Genomic DNA, 15,863 nt, shown 5'->3' with positions numbered 1-15,863 from the left:
GACAGTTAAAATGATTCTAAGTGTGAATCTAGCTGATATAACATCAATACGTCTGATTCCGCCTTATGTATTGATCGAGAACTCTTCTGAACGACTCGTTTGATCGAATCCCCGATCCTACAAGTGGTATCAGAGCTCAGGAGGAAGAGTTCTTACCATTTCAGCTTGATTTCTTCAAAAACAACTTCTTTCTACTCATTTTCTACACGTTTTTCTCAAAATTAACCGTGATTTCATGGTTAATATGACCTGATTTTGTGATATAACATGTAAAACTGAGTTTTAATCAATCTGTGAACAAATCAGAACCAAATTCAACCTAAAACTTGATAAAAAATTGACAAAATGACGAACTATTGGACTTGAAATCGTTTGAAAATAGCTCAAATCGTTCGAATTCCATTCAGATCGTGTGAAATCATCTCAGATCGTACGAGTTGAGTTCAGGTCGTTTGGAAATGATTGAGGCCGCACGAGCTGAACAGCTAGATCGTTTGAACCTGAACCAGGTCGTTTGAAGGTGGTCAGGTCGCACGGTTTGAATCTGGTCGCATGGTTTGAATCAGGTCGCACGGTTTGAATCTGGTCGCATGGTTTGAATCAGGTCGCACGGTTTGAGTCAGGACGCACGGTTTGAAATTAGGTCCAGGTTGTTTGGAAGTGATCTAGATCGTTTCGAGGTGGTTAAGATAGTTTGAAATATTTCAGGTCATTTGAAAGTATTTCAGGTCGTACCAATGCCAGATCGTACCAAATCCAGGTCATACCAAATTCAGGTCGTACCAAAGCCAGATCGTACCAAATTCAGGTCGTACTGAATTCAGGTTTTGTGAAATCCATCTCGTTTGAAAGCTCCAGACCTTTCCAATTTTTCAAATCGTTTGAAATTCTGTCCTTGTGAATTTTTAAAACCGAAACATGGATTCTGAATTTTACAACGCATTTGCTACCCCGATCACTATGGCTCAGAACGTGAACTTAGAAAATGAAATGGGCACTATGCAAAAACCGCCTAAGCTCATGAATATCGAGGAGTATAGTGGATGGGAGGAACGTTTCGAAAATTGGGTTCAGGCGAATCACTTAGAGGCGTGGGAATGTGTTGAAGAACGATATGTTAGACCGATTGATGAATACGGAGATATTGTTACTATTAATGATTTAGATGAAAAAGAGAAAAAGAAATACAAAAGTGAAAAGATGATGTTCAGTATATTGCAACAAGCCATTAAGGAAGACATCTTGATCTTATTGCAACACAACGAAAGTGCACACTCAATGTGGAAAGCACTAAAAACGAAGTTTGTTGGAAGTTTAGACATGATCAAGAACAAAAAATCGCTTTTGAAGAAAGAATTTGATCTTTTTCATGGATTGAAAACTAAAAACACCAAAATGATTATAGAAAGATATTGCAATTTGGTGGTTAACATGAAACGATTGGATATCAAGAAAGATAGAGAAGAATGGGTGGAAAAGTTGGCCGATGCGTTGCCACAAGATGTTTGGGGCACGTATATTATGATTTTGAAGAATAATGGTGAATTTGCGAATCTATCGCTGAGCAAGTTTATTGAAAAACTCGAAGTTCAAGAGATGGAACAACGGAAGATGACGAAAATGAAGAATTCTAATGGTGAACAGGACATTGGTCTATACTACAAAGGAAGTACGATTGATAAGACCAACATTGCACCAAAGATCGAAACTGCATTTAACGCAAACAGTTCTTCTGGAGAGTCATCTCAAGGATCAAACAACGATAATGGATTCTCTTCATATCCATCATTTGATCCAAATTTTTCAGCAACCAATTCTAAATCTTAAAGCTCATACAACAATAATGGCCAAGTACTACAACACAACATTGCATTACATCTTCAGAATGGTAAGAACTTCTCGGAAGAGGTTGCCAAAGGTCATATGTCTTTATTGGTGACCTTATTAGAGTCTTATGAAAGTTTGGTAGCCGAAAGGATTGGTAATCCAATGTTGACCAAAGAGGATTATGATCAGATTGATGTTGAAGAGATGGAACTAATGGATATAAAGTGGTGTATGGCTAGTGTGTTGAGAAGAGCTGAGAAGTTTAAACAGATCACTGGAAGAGATGATTTCCGTGATGCTGGAACTTCACCTTTAGGTTTTGATAAATCTAAAGTTACTTGTTTTCGTTGTAGGGAGAAGGGGCACTTTAAGCGAAAATGCACAAATCGCGAAGCAAATAGAGCCAAAATCCATTCGGCAACAATGATTATCATCGAAAAGCGATCTATCATCAAATTGCTCTACAACCGCATCAACAACAATCGCCACAAACTTCACATGCTAGGAAGGATCCGATTGAAGAGCCATCAAAGAAAGCTTATCTAGTTCATCAAGAAGATGAAAGAATTCCAGAAGGTTTTAATTGGGATCATTATGATCCTAATAGAACTTTAGATTCTAAAGCATTTGTTGCTCAAATTTTTTAAGATTCAACTGCTGAAGATGAAATAGTGTATGCTTATTACGAATCTCAGCATTTCAGTCCTAAAAAGAAAGAAGAAGAACCAGTTTCAACAGAAGAGGCTTCAGAAAAAGCACCAATCTTTGATCACTCATCAGATGAAGAGAGTGATGATGACAGTGAAGAAATTCGAAAACTTGAATATTATAAAAAGAGAACTTTCACCTGTTAGGTATAATTTGTATTTTGCAGGTAAAATGGAAGAGATCAAAGAAAGACAAGCTGCGAAAAAGAAAAATCATAAGGCAGCAACTGTTGAAGAAAAGGTTAAACCTGAGGAAAATGTTCGAGTAGTAAAGAAGCAGGTTAAAGAAATTCCAGCTATCAAGGTTGAGAAGGAAGCAGATACTTGATGTGTGTAAAATGCAACATATAAATTACATCAAATGAGGCATAAAACTAACCCTTTTTAAGTACTAATGTTGGAAAAAGAGTGTTTTTGTCTTCCTTTTGTATTTTCAGGATTAAATGAGCTCAAATTAACAAAAGAAGCAAAAAGACAGCTAAATCTAACATAAATACAAGAAAAGGAACATAAGTGGATTGCCCGACCCCTCAACAGCATCCTCCCAAGCAAAACAAGAGAAGGCAGAAGACTGAACACGCCCCATGCTCAGCCAGCACGGGGCCGTGCCCAAGAAGCAGCAGAAAAGACAAACCTATAGAAGCTTTTATTGCCCACCACGGGGCCGTGCCCAGCGAACACGGGGGCATGGCGAAAGTACTGCAGGCGCATTAATTGTAATTACGAATTACAATTAATGAGGAGAGAGATTGTCATACGGGCACGAGGCCGTGTGCAGCGGACACGGGGCCGTGCCCAGGCTTCTGTTCAGCCTATAAATAGGAGTGCTTGGCTTCATTGCAACTCATCCCTTGGCACACCACCTCTCTCACACTTCATCCACCACTCACCACCACCATAACACCATCATCCACCACCATCATCCATTGACCATCATAGAGTGTGTGAGTCGTCTCGGGATCCAAGATTGATCGTAAGAGTTCTTGACAATCAAGGCCATGTTTGCCTAAGTCTCTTACATCACTTGGTGAAGACAAGTGTTTAGTATAATACTTTTTATTTTTAATCTTTTGAACTTTTTATTTGGTTTTGTATTAATGACTTTAATAACTAGTTGCTTATGTTGAAGGTGATTCTTCCTTATCGTTTGTCCGTGGTGTCTTGGCATTATTTTACTATCTATATAAAATAAAAGATTTTCACCATTCATATCTCCACGGTCTATATGGAGGTATGTTGGCTACCTGGTCGGGGGTTAAGGGAACGGTTTGGTAAGGGTCTTGCCCTTGTTCAGCGTTTAGAGGTCCTGCAAGGGACCTGGGTCAAATTTAGTAGGATCTCCTTCAATACCCATAGGTATTGGATGGCGGGGATCCAAACTCTTTGACCCCCTCATAAGTTAACTACTATTAATATTATAACCCGGCTATTTAGGACTGTATCCTTGCTGACTCAGACTACTTAGTCGAGGGTAACGTCACCTCCAAAAGAGGGGCCTACCATAATTTGCATACTTAATTCATTAACTTTCAATAATCCGACCCTTTAGGATTGTATCCTTGCTGACTCAACTCCTGGGTTGAGGGTAACGTCGCCTTCAAAAGAGGGGCCTACTACAATAACTAAGATAATCTCTTAAACAAGTGCAAAAGTGCGAAAATAATCAAAGGTTATACTAATACACGAGTCGGATCCAAGTGATTCATCTTGTCTATCTGTTTTTATTTTTATTTTATTTTTCAGTATTTAGTTAGTTTTTATTTTCTTAGTTTAAAAATCTTTTCTAACATTTTTATTTGATTAGACGTTGAGGATAAACCGGTACTAAAAGCTCTTGTGTCCTTGGACGACCTCGGTATCTTACCAACACTATACTACGTCCACGATGGGTGCACTTGCCCATATGTGTGTTTAGTGTTAGTAAATATCGTGTATTATAAATTTAAAACTTGGTTAAAAGTGTAAAAAGGGCTTAAAATATACATCTAAAATATATACACACTAACACGCATCAAGTTTTTGGCGCCGTTGCCGGGGACACAAGGATTTTAAGAAAGTTAGGAATCAACGGCCTAATCACATTTTTATTTTTCTTTTTAATATTTTAGGATTTTCTTAGTTTTTCAGCTTCTGCAGAGCTCAGCACGGGCCGTGCCTGGTCGGACACGGGTTGTGCCCAGCATTGTTACTGGCAGTTTTTAGTTTTCCAAGTTACAGAAGGCTGAGCACGGGGCCGTGTAGGTGCAACACGGGGCCGTGTCCAACTCTCCAGTAACTGAGATCTGGAAAACAATCACTGTAACTCCGACCACGGGCCGTGTTCACTGAGCACGGGGCCGTGGTGAACCTTCTGACCAGCATTCTTTTCTGTTTTTATTGCAGGACTTGGAACCAGACACCACCCCTACGTAGTGTATGAGCTCCAGTTCTAATAAGGACATAAAAGAACCTCTAGAAGAACCCGAACGCTTTCTCAGAAAAAGACTAAAAGCCAAAAACCAAGAGAAAGTTTCGGGGAATCCACTTCCAATGGCGGACCAACGTACCCTTATGGATTATCTATGACCCACCGTAGGTAATCTCGGTGCCGCTATCAACGCACCGAATGTTGAAGCCAACAACTTCGAACTTCGGCCGCATTTGATATAGATGCTTCAAAACTCCGCAACCTTTCATCGGTTTGCGGACGAGGATCCCCATCTACATATTACTAATTTCTTAGAAATATGTGATACTTTTCAGATCAATGGAGCATCAAATGACGCCATCCGCCTTCGAATGTTTCCTTTCTCACTAAAAGACCGAGCAAAAGCTTGGCTTAACGCCCTCCCAGCTGGATCGGTAAACACCTGGGATGAACTAGCCCAAAAATTTCTATATAAGTATTTCCCTCCCGCTAAAACGGCTAAATTAATGACTGAAATTAATACATATTCACAAGAGGACGGGGAATCCTTATATGAAACTTGGGAAAGGTTCAAGGAGCTATTGCGAAAGTGTCCACATCACGGCCTTATGATATGGCAACAAGTATCCACTTTCTATAATGGATTGTTGCCACACACAAGGCAGACACTTGACTCTAGCTCTGGGGGACTTTTAGGTAATCGCCGCCCGCATGAAATATATAATCAAATTGAGGAAATTGCTCAAACCAATTTTCAGTGGCACACTCCCCGAGGCAATAAATCTAATGCCCCGGGCGCCCATAAGGTTGATGAAAGCACTTCTTTACAAGCCCAAATCGAGGCCCTTTCTTCAAAAATAAAAAAATTGGAAATGACAAAAACAGTCTCGGTTATGGCTTGTGAAGGGTGTGGTGGGCCACATGAAAATTGGAGTTGTATGAAAGAAACAGACGATCAACAAGAGTCGGTAAACTACATTGATAATAGACCTAGGCCGTCGGGTCCTCCAACGGGCACCTACAACCAAGGATGGCGAAATCACCCTAACCTTGGTTGGAGAGAACCCGGCAATAGTAGTAACCAACAAAACCAACGAACAAACTTTCAACAACCAAGAAATGAGTCACAAAATTTCCCTCAACAACAAGGTGGACGAGAAAGGCTTGAAGATAGTATATCTCGCCTCATCTCCGACACTGAAAAGAAAAACTCGGAAAGGTTTCTACAATTAGAATCAAATTTTAGAAATCAACAAGCTAGTATTCAAAACATAGAAAAACAATTAAGTCAACTAGCCCAAAATTTTTCCGAGAGACCACAAGGCGCATTACCAAGCAATACCGAAACAAACCCAAAAGCGCAAGTTCATCTCATCACATTACGAAGTCGCACCATGGGGCCTACAGAAGTGCCACCGCCTACAGAGGAGACTATACCGCCGCCTCTACAAGAGAAGGGTTCCCCTCCATCACCAGAACCTACCAAGGCTCCTCGAGTTCCGTACCCCGGTAGGTTAATCCGTCAAAAGACCAATGAGCAATTCGCAAAATTCGAAAGTCTACTAAAACAATTGCATGTCAATATTCCTTTTATTGATGTCCTAACCCAAATGCCCAAATACTCTAAGTTCATGAGGGACTTCCTCACTCATAAAAGGAAAACTGAAACTTTGCAATTGGTTAACTTAGGCGAAGAATGCTCTGCCCTCGTACTCAACAAACTCCCCCAAAAGAAAATCGATCCCGGAAGCTTCACGATTCCTTGCTCGATCGGGGACTCCCCCGTTCGTAATGCACTAGCCGACCTTGGGGCTAGCATTAACCTCATGCCCTCATCAATGTTCAAAAGACTCGGCCTAGGAACAACGAGTCCTACAAAAATGAGCATACAACTTGCTGATCGATCCGTCAAATTCCCGCAAGGTGTCATCGAAAATATCCTAGTAAAGGTAAACAAATTTGTCTACCCGGTCGACTCCGTCATACTTGATATGGAAGAAGACACCAAAGTCCCCCTCATACTAGGGAGACCATTTCTCGCCACCGCATAAGCAGTGGTAGACATGAATGACGGAACGCTCACCTTAAGGTACGGGGATGATGAAGTAAAGTTCGGGGTTGGGAAAAGAATAGAGGACGATGACCCGGTCAACTACATGAAGGTTATTGATTCGAGTTTGGATGCTGCTCTCCGACGGTGCAACATGGGATGCCAAACATCCCACTCAGAAAATATATAACCTCACATTGGGTCTAGCCAAGGACTCTTATAAACGTGGCGCACCACGGAGGCATTCCGCGGAACTATCCTTAGTTTAGTTTAATCTTTTAGTTTTAAATTGCAGGAATAAAACACACTCATGGTGGTAAAGGATGATAAGGGAAATGAGAAACATGGCCCCATGCACAAGAACAAGGCCACCCGACAACAATTTCTCCATTACAGTAGGTTCAACACGGGTCGTGCCCAACCCACACGGCCCCGTGCTGAACACCCTGCAGGAAAATGCCCAGTTCAGGTAACTGGACACGGGTCGTGTTCACCAGACACGCCCCCGTGTCCAAGCTTCTGTTTCTTTTCTCTAATTTTCATTACTGGCACCTGAACACGGGACCGTGCTCGGTCCCCACGGGGCCGTGTCCAGACTGGCAGTAACATAAATTTTCGCTTTTAACACCATGTTACACATTCAATCAACCTAAAAATTTATTTTTGGGACACATTGAGGACAATGTGTAATTTAAGTGTGGGGGGGGATGCTAAAATCTTGAATTTTGCAAGTCCTAATAACAAGCCTTAGACAAAACTCTATTGGAACCGCTAATCACCTCAAATTTTTTTTCAAAAACTTTCATTTTTACTTGTCTAAAGTTTAAGTTGGGAATTCTAAGACTAACAAGGTTATATTTTTACAAATTTACAACCGATAGCGTCGTGATAAAAAGAACCAACATAAGAAAATTATGAAACGGCATGACAAGCTTAGTTAAAATTCGATTATATATACTTGATCACATAGAAAAACTCATTCCCACAAAAAGTGAGTTTTGAGCCTTTATTGAGCATACAAATATACATCTTTACGCTAAATGCTCATTTTTCGTTTGTTGTGTGAATAGCCGCTTGGTTCTTACGACTCTAGAACTTGCCATGACAATTCATTCCCGGTCCTTACCAACTTAAACCCAAGTAAGTAAATGATGGAGGCATTAGGACTAACCCTTTTTCTTTCAAAACCATTATTTTTATTTTTCTTTTCACCTATCCAAAAACTCCCCCTAGTTAACCCCTTTGAGCCTAAACCTTTTCATTTCTTAACCCAAAACCCTTTTTACCCACCAAAAACCCTTTTTATATTTTTTTACCCTTTATTTTAGTAACAAGCTCGGTTTTCGTGTGACTGAAAAAAAAAGAGAGAGAATTTTACAATGAAGTTAGAAATAAACAAATAAAGCTCCTAAAAAGCTTGTTTGAAGAAATACTTCATTGAGAATAAAAAGTCACTAAAACAAAATGTTTTACGAAAACCGACGCTTTTTACGCTTTTCGCCCTTTTACTAACCACTAACCCAACTACCCACCTTTAGCCCAAGCTTTTACCCAAAAAGTCCTCTTGATATTTACAAAGGTAACAAGTTAAAAAGGAGGAGGATTGATTGCTTGGCAAGCCTATGGTAGGAATAAGTTCCATGCCGCTCTCGAGTGATTCACTAAAAAAAAATTACACCTTCGGCCGAGTGTGAGTGATTTCTCCCGTGAGGTATGTGAACTTGTATATAAATGGAATTTTAAAAAGGCATGCTATGCCCAAATAAGTGATTTCTCTTATGAAACGTTCTAAATAAATAATAACGAATAGGATTGTAAATAAATAAAAATAAAACCTAATAAAGATCTTGGATTCCCGACACTCTATGACAAGCCAAAACCTTCTCTTCTACCCATTCCATTTGGGAGCGTAAGCCACATATTAAAGAGTTTTGCTTGAGGACAAGCAAAAATTCAAGTGTGGGGGTATTTGATGTGTGTAAAATGCAACATATAAATTACATCAAATGAGGCATAAAACTAACCCTTTTTAAGTACTAATGTTGGAAAAAGAGTGTTTTTGTCTTCCTTTTGTATTTTCAGGATTAAATGAGCTCAAATTAACAAAAGAAGCAAAAAGACAGCTAAATCTAACATAAATACAAGAAAAGGAACATAAGTGGATTGCCCGACCCCTCAACAGCATCCTCCCAAGCAAAACAAGAGAAGGCAGAAGACTGAACACGCCCCGTGCTCAGCCAGCACGGGGCCGTGCCCAAGAAGCAGCAGAAAAGACAAACCTATAGAAGCTTATATTGCCCACCACGGGGCCGTGCCCAGCGAACACGGGGGCATGGCGAAAGTACTGCAGGCGCATTAATTGTAATTGCGAATTACAATTAATGAGGAGAGAGATTGTCAGACGGGCACGGGGCCGTGTGCAACGGACACGGGGCCGTGCCCAGGCTTCTGTTCAGCCTATAAATAGGAGTGCTTGGCTTCATTGCAACTCACCCCTTAGCACACCACCTCTCTCACACTTCATCCACCACCCACCACCACCATAACACCATCATCCACCACCATCATCCATTGTCCATCATAGAGTGTGTGAGTCGTCTCGGGATCCAAGATTGATCGTAAGAGTTCTTGACAATCAAGGCCATGTTTGCCTAAGTCTCTTACATCACTTGGTGAAGACAAGTGTTTAGTATAATACTTTTTATTTTTAATCTTTTGCGCTTTTTATTTGGTTTTGTATTAATGACTTTAATAACTAGTTGCATATGTTGAAGGTGATTCTTCCTTATCGTTTGTCCGTGGTGTCTTGGCATTATTTTACTGTCTATATAAAATAAAAGATTTTCACCATTCATATCTCCACGGTCTATATGGAGGTATGTTGGCTACCTGGTCGGGGGTTAAGGGAACGGTTTGGTAAGGGTCTTGCCCTTGTTCAGCGTTTAGAGGTCCTGCAAGGGACCTGAGTCAAATTTAGTAGGATCTCCTTCAATACCCATAGGTATTGGATGGCGGGGATCCAAACTCTTTGACCCCCTCATAAGTTAACTACTATTAATACTATAAACCGGCTATTTAGGACTGTATCCCTGCTAACTCTGACTACTTAGTCGAGGGTAACGTCATCTACAAAAGAGGGGCCTACCATAATTTGCATTAATAACTTAATTCATTATCTTTCAATAATCCGACCCTTTAGGATTGTATCATTGCTGACTCAAACTACTGGGTTGAGGGTAACGTCGCCTTCAAAAGAGGGGCCTACTACAATAACTAAGATAATCTCTTAAACAAGTGCAAAAGTGCGAAAATAATCAAAGGTTATACTAATACACGAGTCGGATCCAAGTGATTCATCTTGTCTATCTGTTTTTATTTTTATTTTATTTTTCAGCATTTAGTTAGTTTTTATTTTCTTAGTTTAAAAATCTTTTCTAACATTTTGATTTGATTAGACGTTGAGGATAAACCGGTACTAAAAGCTCTTGTGTCCTTGGACGACCTCGGTATCTTACCAACACTATACTACGTCCACGATGGGTGCACTTGCCCATATGTGTGTTTAGTGTTAGTAAATATCGTGTATTATAAATTTAAAACTTGGTTAAAAGTGTAAAAAGGGCTTAAAATATACATCTAAAATATATACACACTAACACGCATCAATACTGAAAAGATACCTAAGAAGTGTGAAAATTGTGATATTGTGAAAAGACACAACAACAAATTGATTCATAACATGAACAGACTGAAAGAATCTTATGATGTTTTAAACAAAGCTATGAATCAATATAGCAAGTTAAGCAATGAACAAGAGATAGCTATGAAGACACTCAATGGAGCGTTCATGACGAAGCAGAAAATAATTAATCAGTACATTGAGAAATGTGTTGAACTTGAACAAAAATTGGAAACTCAAAGGATAGAAACTGAGAGGGTAAACAGGTTATTGAAAAGTTATTCATGTGCTTCTTACGTGATTGACAGGATTTACCCTACAATAGAAGGCATGGAAGCATTTGAAGAGAAGAAATCTGAAGTAAAGAATACTAGAACATCTTCTGAAGAAGAAAAAGAGAATTTGTTCAGAAAGCAGATGAACATAGAATTCCTTGCTAAGAAGCAAGAGAGAATGAAGAATGATGTTACTCAGAAGAAGGAGACAAGAACATGTTACCGATGCAAAAAAGTTGGTCACATCGCCTGGAACTGTCCAAAGGCAACCAACACACAACAGGGAGTGTCTTCTAAACTCAAAGAAAAAGTTGTTGATAAAACTGAACCACCAACTGAAAAATTTAAAATGTTCAAAAATTCAACATATGAAGTTGGTGAGTGTTCTAAAAGGTTTTACAAAAGAAGAGTGAATCTTAACAACCAAACGTGGGTTGTTAAGAAATCAAATGATAAATATGGCGATGAATTTGTTTCTTCGAAAGCAAAGGAGCCACTTTCTAGCGATGAATCTGACTCGTCAAAGTCAGAGGAGCCACAAGTTGAGCTAAAGAGAGAAAAGTCAGTACCGCCAATGGATGATGTCAACTTTCCACCATTGCGGGTTGCAAATTTAAAATCAAAATTTGGAAAAGTGGAAATTTCGAATCAATTCTATTCTGAAAAGAAAGAATTCGATGTCGAAAAGGCTTTCAATGGGAAAGTAAAACATATTTGGAAAAATGGTCGATGGTAGGGCCAAAGGGGTAAAAGAATTCTATGAATCAAAAAGGAATGTTCAAAGACCAAGTGAAATTGAACCGGTCACACCCAAAGCTGGTCAGGCTTGGGTGTCAGCATTCTTTGTTTGAAATCCTGACTTGCCGGAGCTCCCAATGTTGGTAATCGTGGAGCATGAATCGGCATCTTTCTTAGAAATAAAAAATGTTTCTATGAAAAACCTACAAGTGATAGTTTTTACAAGTGGTTGAAAGAACAAAGTAATGAATGAATCCCCATGATGTGTGAAATCAACAAAAACTAATTTTCTGGAAAAACCATTTTGATTAAAACAAACTTAAGTATTTTGAAATCATAATGGGAAAATAGTTTGTTGTCAGGGGGAGTTCTGATTGTTTAATCCAAGAGAATGGAGAATTGAAGCAATTCACATCAGTTTGTCGTTTTATTTGTACAGTTTATTGCGTTTATTTTCAAATTTTCCTTGAAAATCAAAAATTGAAACATATTTTTGATTTTAGGGGGAGTAAAAAATTTAGAAATTTTGAAAATTTGAAAAATCCAAAAACATGATAAAATCTAAAAAGGCCAAAAACATTGAAAAATCAAAAATGAGTTTTGTTGTGAAAAAGAGGAAATGATAGTACATCAATGGACTATCACAACATGCTAAAAAATGGAAAGTCAAAATGTTTTTAAACAAGTCTCACTGATGATGTGCCAGTAGACTTCACACGACTAGTAGGTTGAATTTGAGATATAAACCTAAATATCAATACTTGCTTATCTCGTGGAGAACATCTCTCGGATATATGGGTAACCCCCGAAATCTTGTTTGAGAGATTGCCTAATTCTGAGTTACTAGGTCTTTATACTGTTTGATATCTGGGGTATTATACCTGGTCTTCTGATATTGCGGAAGCAATGGTCTAGACCTCGTATAGTACTTTAAGCGCTTTAAAAGCTTACCCTCTGCATAAAAATTAAAAAATATCGAAAGATATGAATCAATTGCAGTTGAAGAAAAGATTCCCTAAAGGGAACACACCTAAAGTCGAGCCTTCATCTCTTTGACTGAACGGAAGTTCATACCTGAGCTCTCAAGGTCTCGCACTAACCCAGGATACAGACATCAAATTGGTATACTCACCTGTAAGACTGAATCTAGGTAATTTTGATATAGGAGTATATTCTGAGGTGGGACACGCGAATAAGTTTAAGTCCTTAAAACACTAATTCGTATCTCGAATCAATTGAAACTTGTGTAGAAGTTTAAGTGGACAACAATACTGACAATCAGAAGTGAATTTGTTTAAAACTTAAAGTTAAATCAAGATCAACGGTGTTAGTGATAAGTCTCAAAAACTGATATGATCCTCTTACACAAACTCACAAAAAGATGTCTGTATATAGTTTATTTCCCAAAATCCAAAAAGATTTTCAGTGTGTTTTAGCATAAAATTTTGAAAATTCTAAAAGATTTTACTTCATCTTATTTTCGACAACTGATGTTTGGAAAGCTGATTTTCAAAATTCCAAGTGCTAAACACGATGAACGACATCAGGGTTGGGAGAGTTTGTTTGAAATAAGAAATGATTTTGAAATGACTAAATGGTTCATTAATTTGAAATCAAAATTTGAGTGTTACGAATACAAGTGGTTAAGCAGAGATCATAAATGAGAGATCATGTTGATTTGAGAATGTTTCAAGTAATTTCTAAAATTGTTATAAATAAAAAACCTGATGTTTTGGGTAGAGTATGTGCAGGTAAAAAGCTTTGAAAGAGCTAGGTTTCGACTCCTGAGGATTTTCTGCATAAGCGTATGCAGATTAGAGCCAGGTTTCCGATTCAAAGCTTACAGATAGTGAATTCCAGACTGCGATCCCAGCTTATCGAAAGGGGGAGTCTGAAGACATAAGAGCCAGATTCAGTTATTGGAACAACATTCGAGATAGAAGCTGCTAATGTTGATAAGCTTAAAGAATCAAGAGACCTGATAAAGAGAATTAGAGAGAGAATAGAGCCAGGTTGAGATTCTGATAGAAGAAGAGAGAGATTGATGAGGATGCTTACAGAGAAAGATATCTTGGAAAGAGCGAGAAGACCGATCAAGACTGAAGACTCAATACACTGAAGACTCGTCATCATCCAAGGGGGAGTTTGTTAGTGCATATGTCTGTTGACTTCGTCTTGTATCAAGGCATGTAATAGAATAGATAGACCAGGACATGTTGTACGAGAGAATCAAGAAACAGGCCTGAACCAGCCACTTCACACGAGGTGACCATGTTCATGTGACCTGGAAAGTTCATGGGGTCTGGCCAGAAAGCATGAAATGGTTCGTGGGGTCTGGCATTCCTATAAATAGGTGGTCTTGGATCTTCATTTGTAACTTTGTGATTCTGGAGATGAAGTGCTGCCGAAGTGTCGAACGATTTGTAAACACTATCAAATCAATACAATCGACAGTTAAAGTGATTCTAAGTGTGAATCTAGCTGATATAACATCAATACGTCTGATTCCGCCTTTCGTATTGATCGAGAACTCTTCTGAACAACTCGTTTGATCGAATCCCCGATCCTACAGTGTAGTACTTAGTTTCTGGCCTATACTGGGTCTCAAAAATACTGTCTGTCTATGTGCTAAGTTCTGTCAGCATTTTGCTGATTTATCCGCTCATTGTGCTAACTGTACTTAATGTATTCTCTATGCCAATATGCTTGCATGCAGTAATGAAATGACATTATGCAATAAGTGATGCACAAGTAAATATAATGCAGTAATCAGAAAACAGCTTATTCCAAATTCAGCACAGTCATTAGGCACTAATCATGATTAACTAATTGTACGGATACCTGGATTTTTGACTATTGTCACATTCTCCCCCTGTTAAGAAAATTTCGTCCCGAAATTTTAAGCTCTACTACTAGCTGCAGGGGTGTTAGGGAATAAGTGAGGGTACTTAGCCTTCATGCGGTCCTCACGCTCCCAAGTAAACTCTGGGCAGTGATGCGCATTCCATCTAACCTTGACCAGTTTAACACTACTCCTTCGAGTCTTGTTAACTTTCCAATCGGTAACCTTGACAGGTTCTTCGGTGAAGTGGAGGGTGTCGTCAATGTGAACTTCGTCAGCAGGAATAACCACCGTTTCTTGTGTTGGACTTTTCTTCAAATTAGATACATGGAATGTATTATGAACACCATTCAGTTCCGCAGGTAGATCCAACCTATAAGCTACAGTACCAATCCTTTCTAGGATTTTGAACGGTCCAATATATCATGGGTTTAACTTTCCATGCTTTCCAAAGCGTGCTACACCTTTCCAAGGTGAAACTTTCAACAAGACCATATCTCCTACTTCAAATTCCAAAGTTTTCCTTCTTTGGTCCGCATAGCTCTTTTGCCGATCACAAGCCGCCTTGATGCGCTCTCGGATCTGCATTATCTTGTCTTTCGTCTCTTGAACCAATTCAGGACCAACCAGCTGCCTATCACCTGCATCTGCCCAGCATAACGGCGATCGACACTTTCATCCGTAGAGAGCTTCAAAGGGTGCAGCTTGAATGCTTGTATGGTAGCTGTTATTATAGGAGAACTCAACCAAAGGCAGGTGAGTGTCCCAACTGCCACCCAAGTCCATTACACAAGCTTGTAAGATATCTTCAAGCGTCTGAATCGTTCCTTCACTTTGGCCGTCTGTTTGTGGGTGAAATGCGGTGCTCAAATTCAGCTGTGAGCCAAACGCTTCTTGGAAAGATTGCCAAATCCTCAACACAAATCTTCCATCTCTATCAGATATAATCGAGATAGGCACTCCATGACATGCGACTATCTCCCTTAGGTACAGCTCAGCCAGCTTACCTGTGTTATCCTTCTCCTTGATCGGTAAAAAGTGTGCAGGTTTTATCAGACGGTCTACGATTACCCAAATCGTATCATGTCCTCTGGGTGTCTTTGGCAACTTGGTTACAAAATCCATTGAGATCTGCTCCCACTTCCACATGGGTATCTCAGGTTGCTGCAGAAGTCCTGAAGCCGTCAAAAGAGTTATGCGGACATGCGACGCAAGCCCTTGGAATTTCAAGTATGAAACCATGTCCTACTCAAGGTATTTCCTTGGAAGGGAGTGGTGTGATTTGGAAAGAAAGGAAAACTTGCACCACGATACGTTGGACCATTTAAGATTGTTGAA

At 39.4% G+C, this 15,863-nt stretch overlaps 1 non-coding gene across 1 annotated transcript; it reads right to left on the bottom strand.

The window, feature by feature from the left end:
• Nucleotides 1–5,441: 5,441 nt before the first annotated feature.
• LOC118486104 lies at nt 5,442–5,548 on the bottom strand. The gene has a single exon (XR_004877960.1). It is a non-coding gene; the product is annotated as a small nucleolar RNA R71 (small nucleolar RNA).
• Nucleotides 5,549–15,863: the final 10,315 nt, after the last annotated feature.

The sequence above is a fragment of the Helianthus annuus genome, chromosome 13 (genome assembly GCF_002127325.2).
Source record: "Helianthus annuus cultivar XRQ/B chromosome 13, HanXRQr2.0-SUNRISE, whole genome shotgun sequence".
Lineage (NCBI taxonomy): Eukaryota > Viridiplantae > Streptophyta > Magnoliopsida > Asterales > Asteraceae > Helianthus > Helianthus annuus.
Note: the sequence above shows the minus strand (reverse complement) of the source record. Positions and strands in the feature narration are given on the sequence as shown.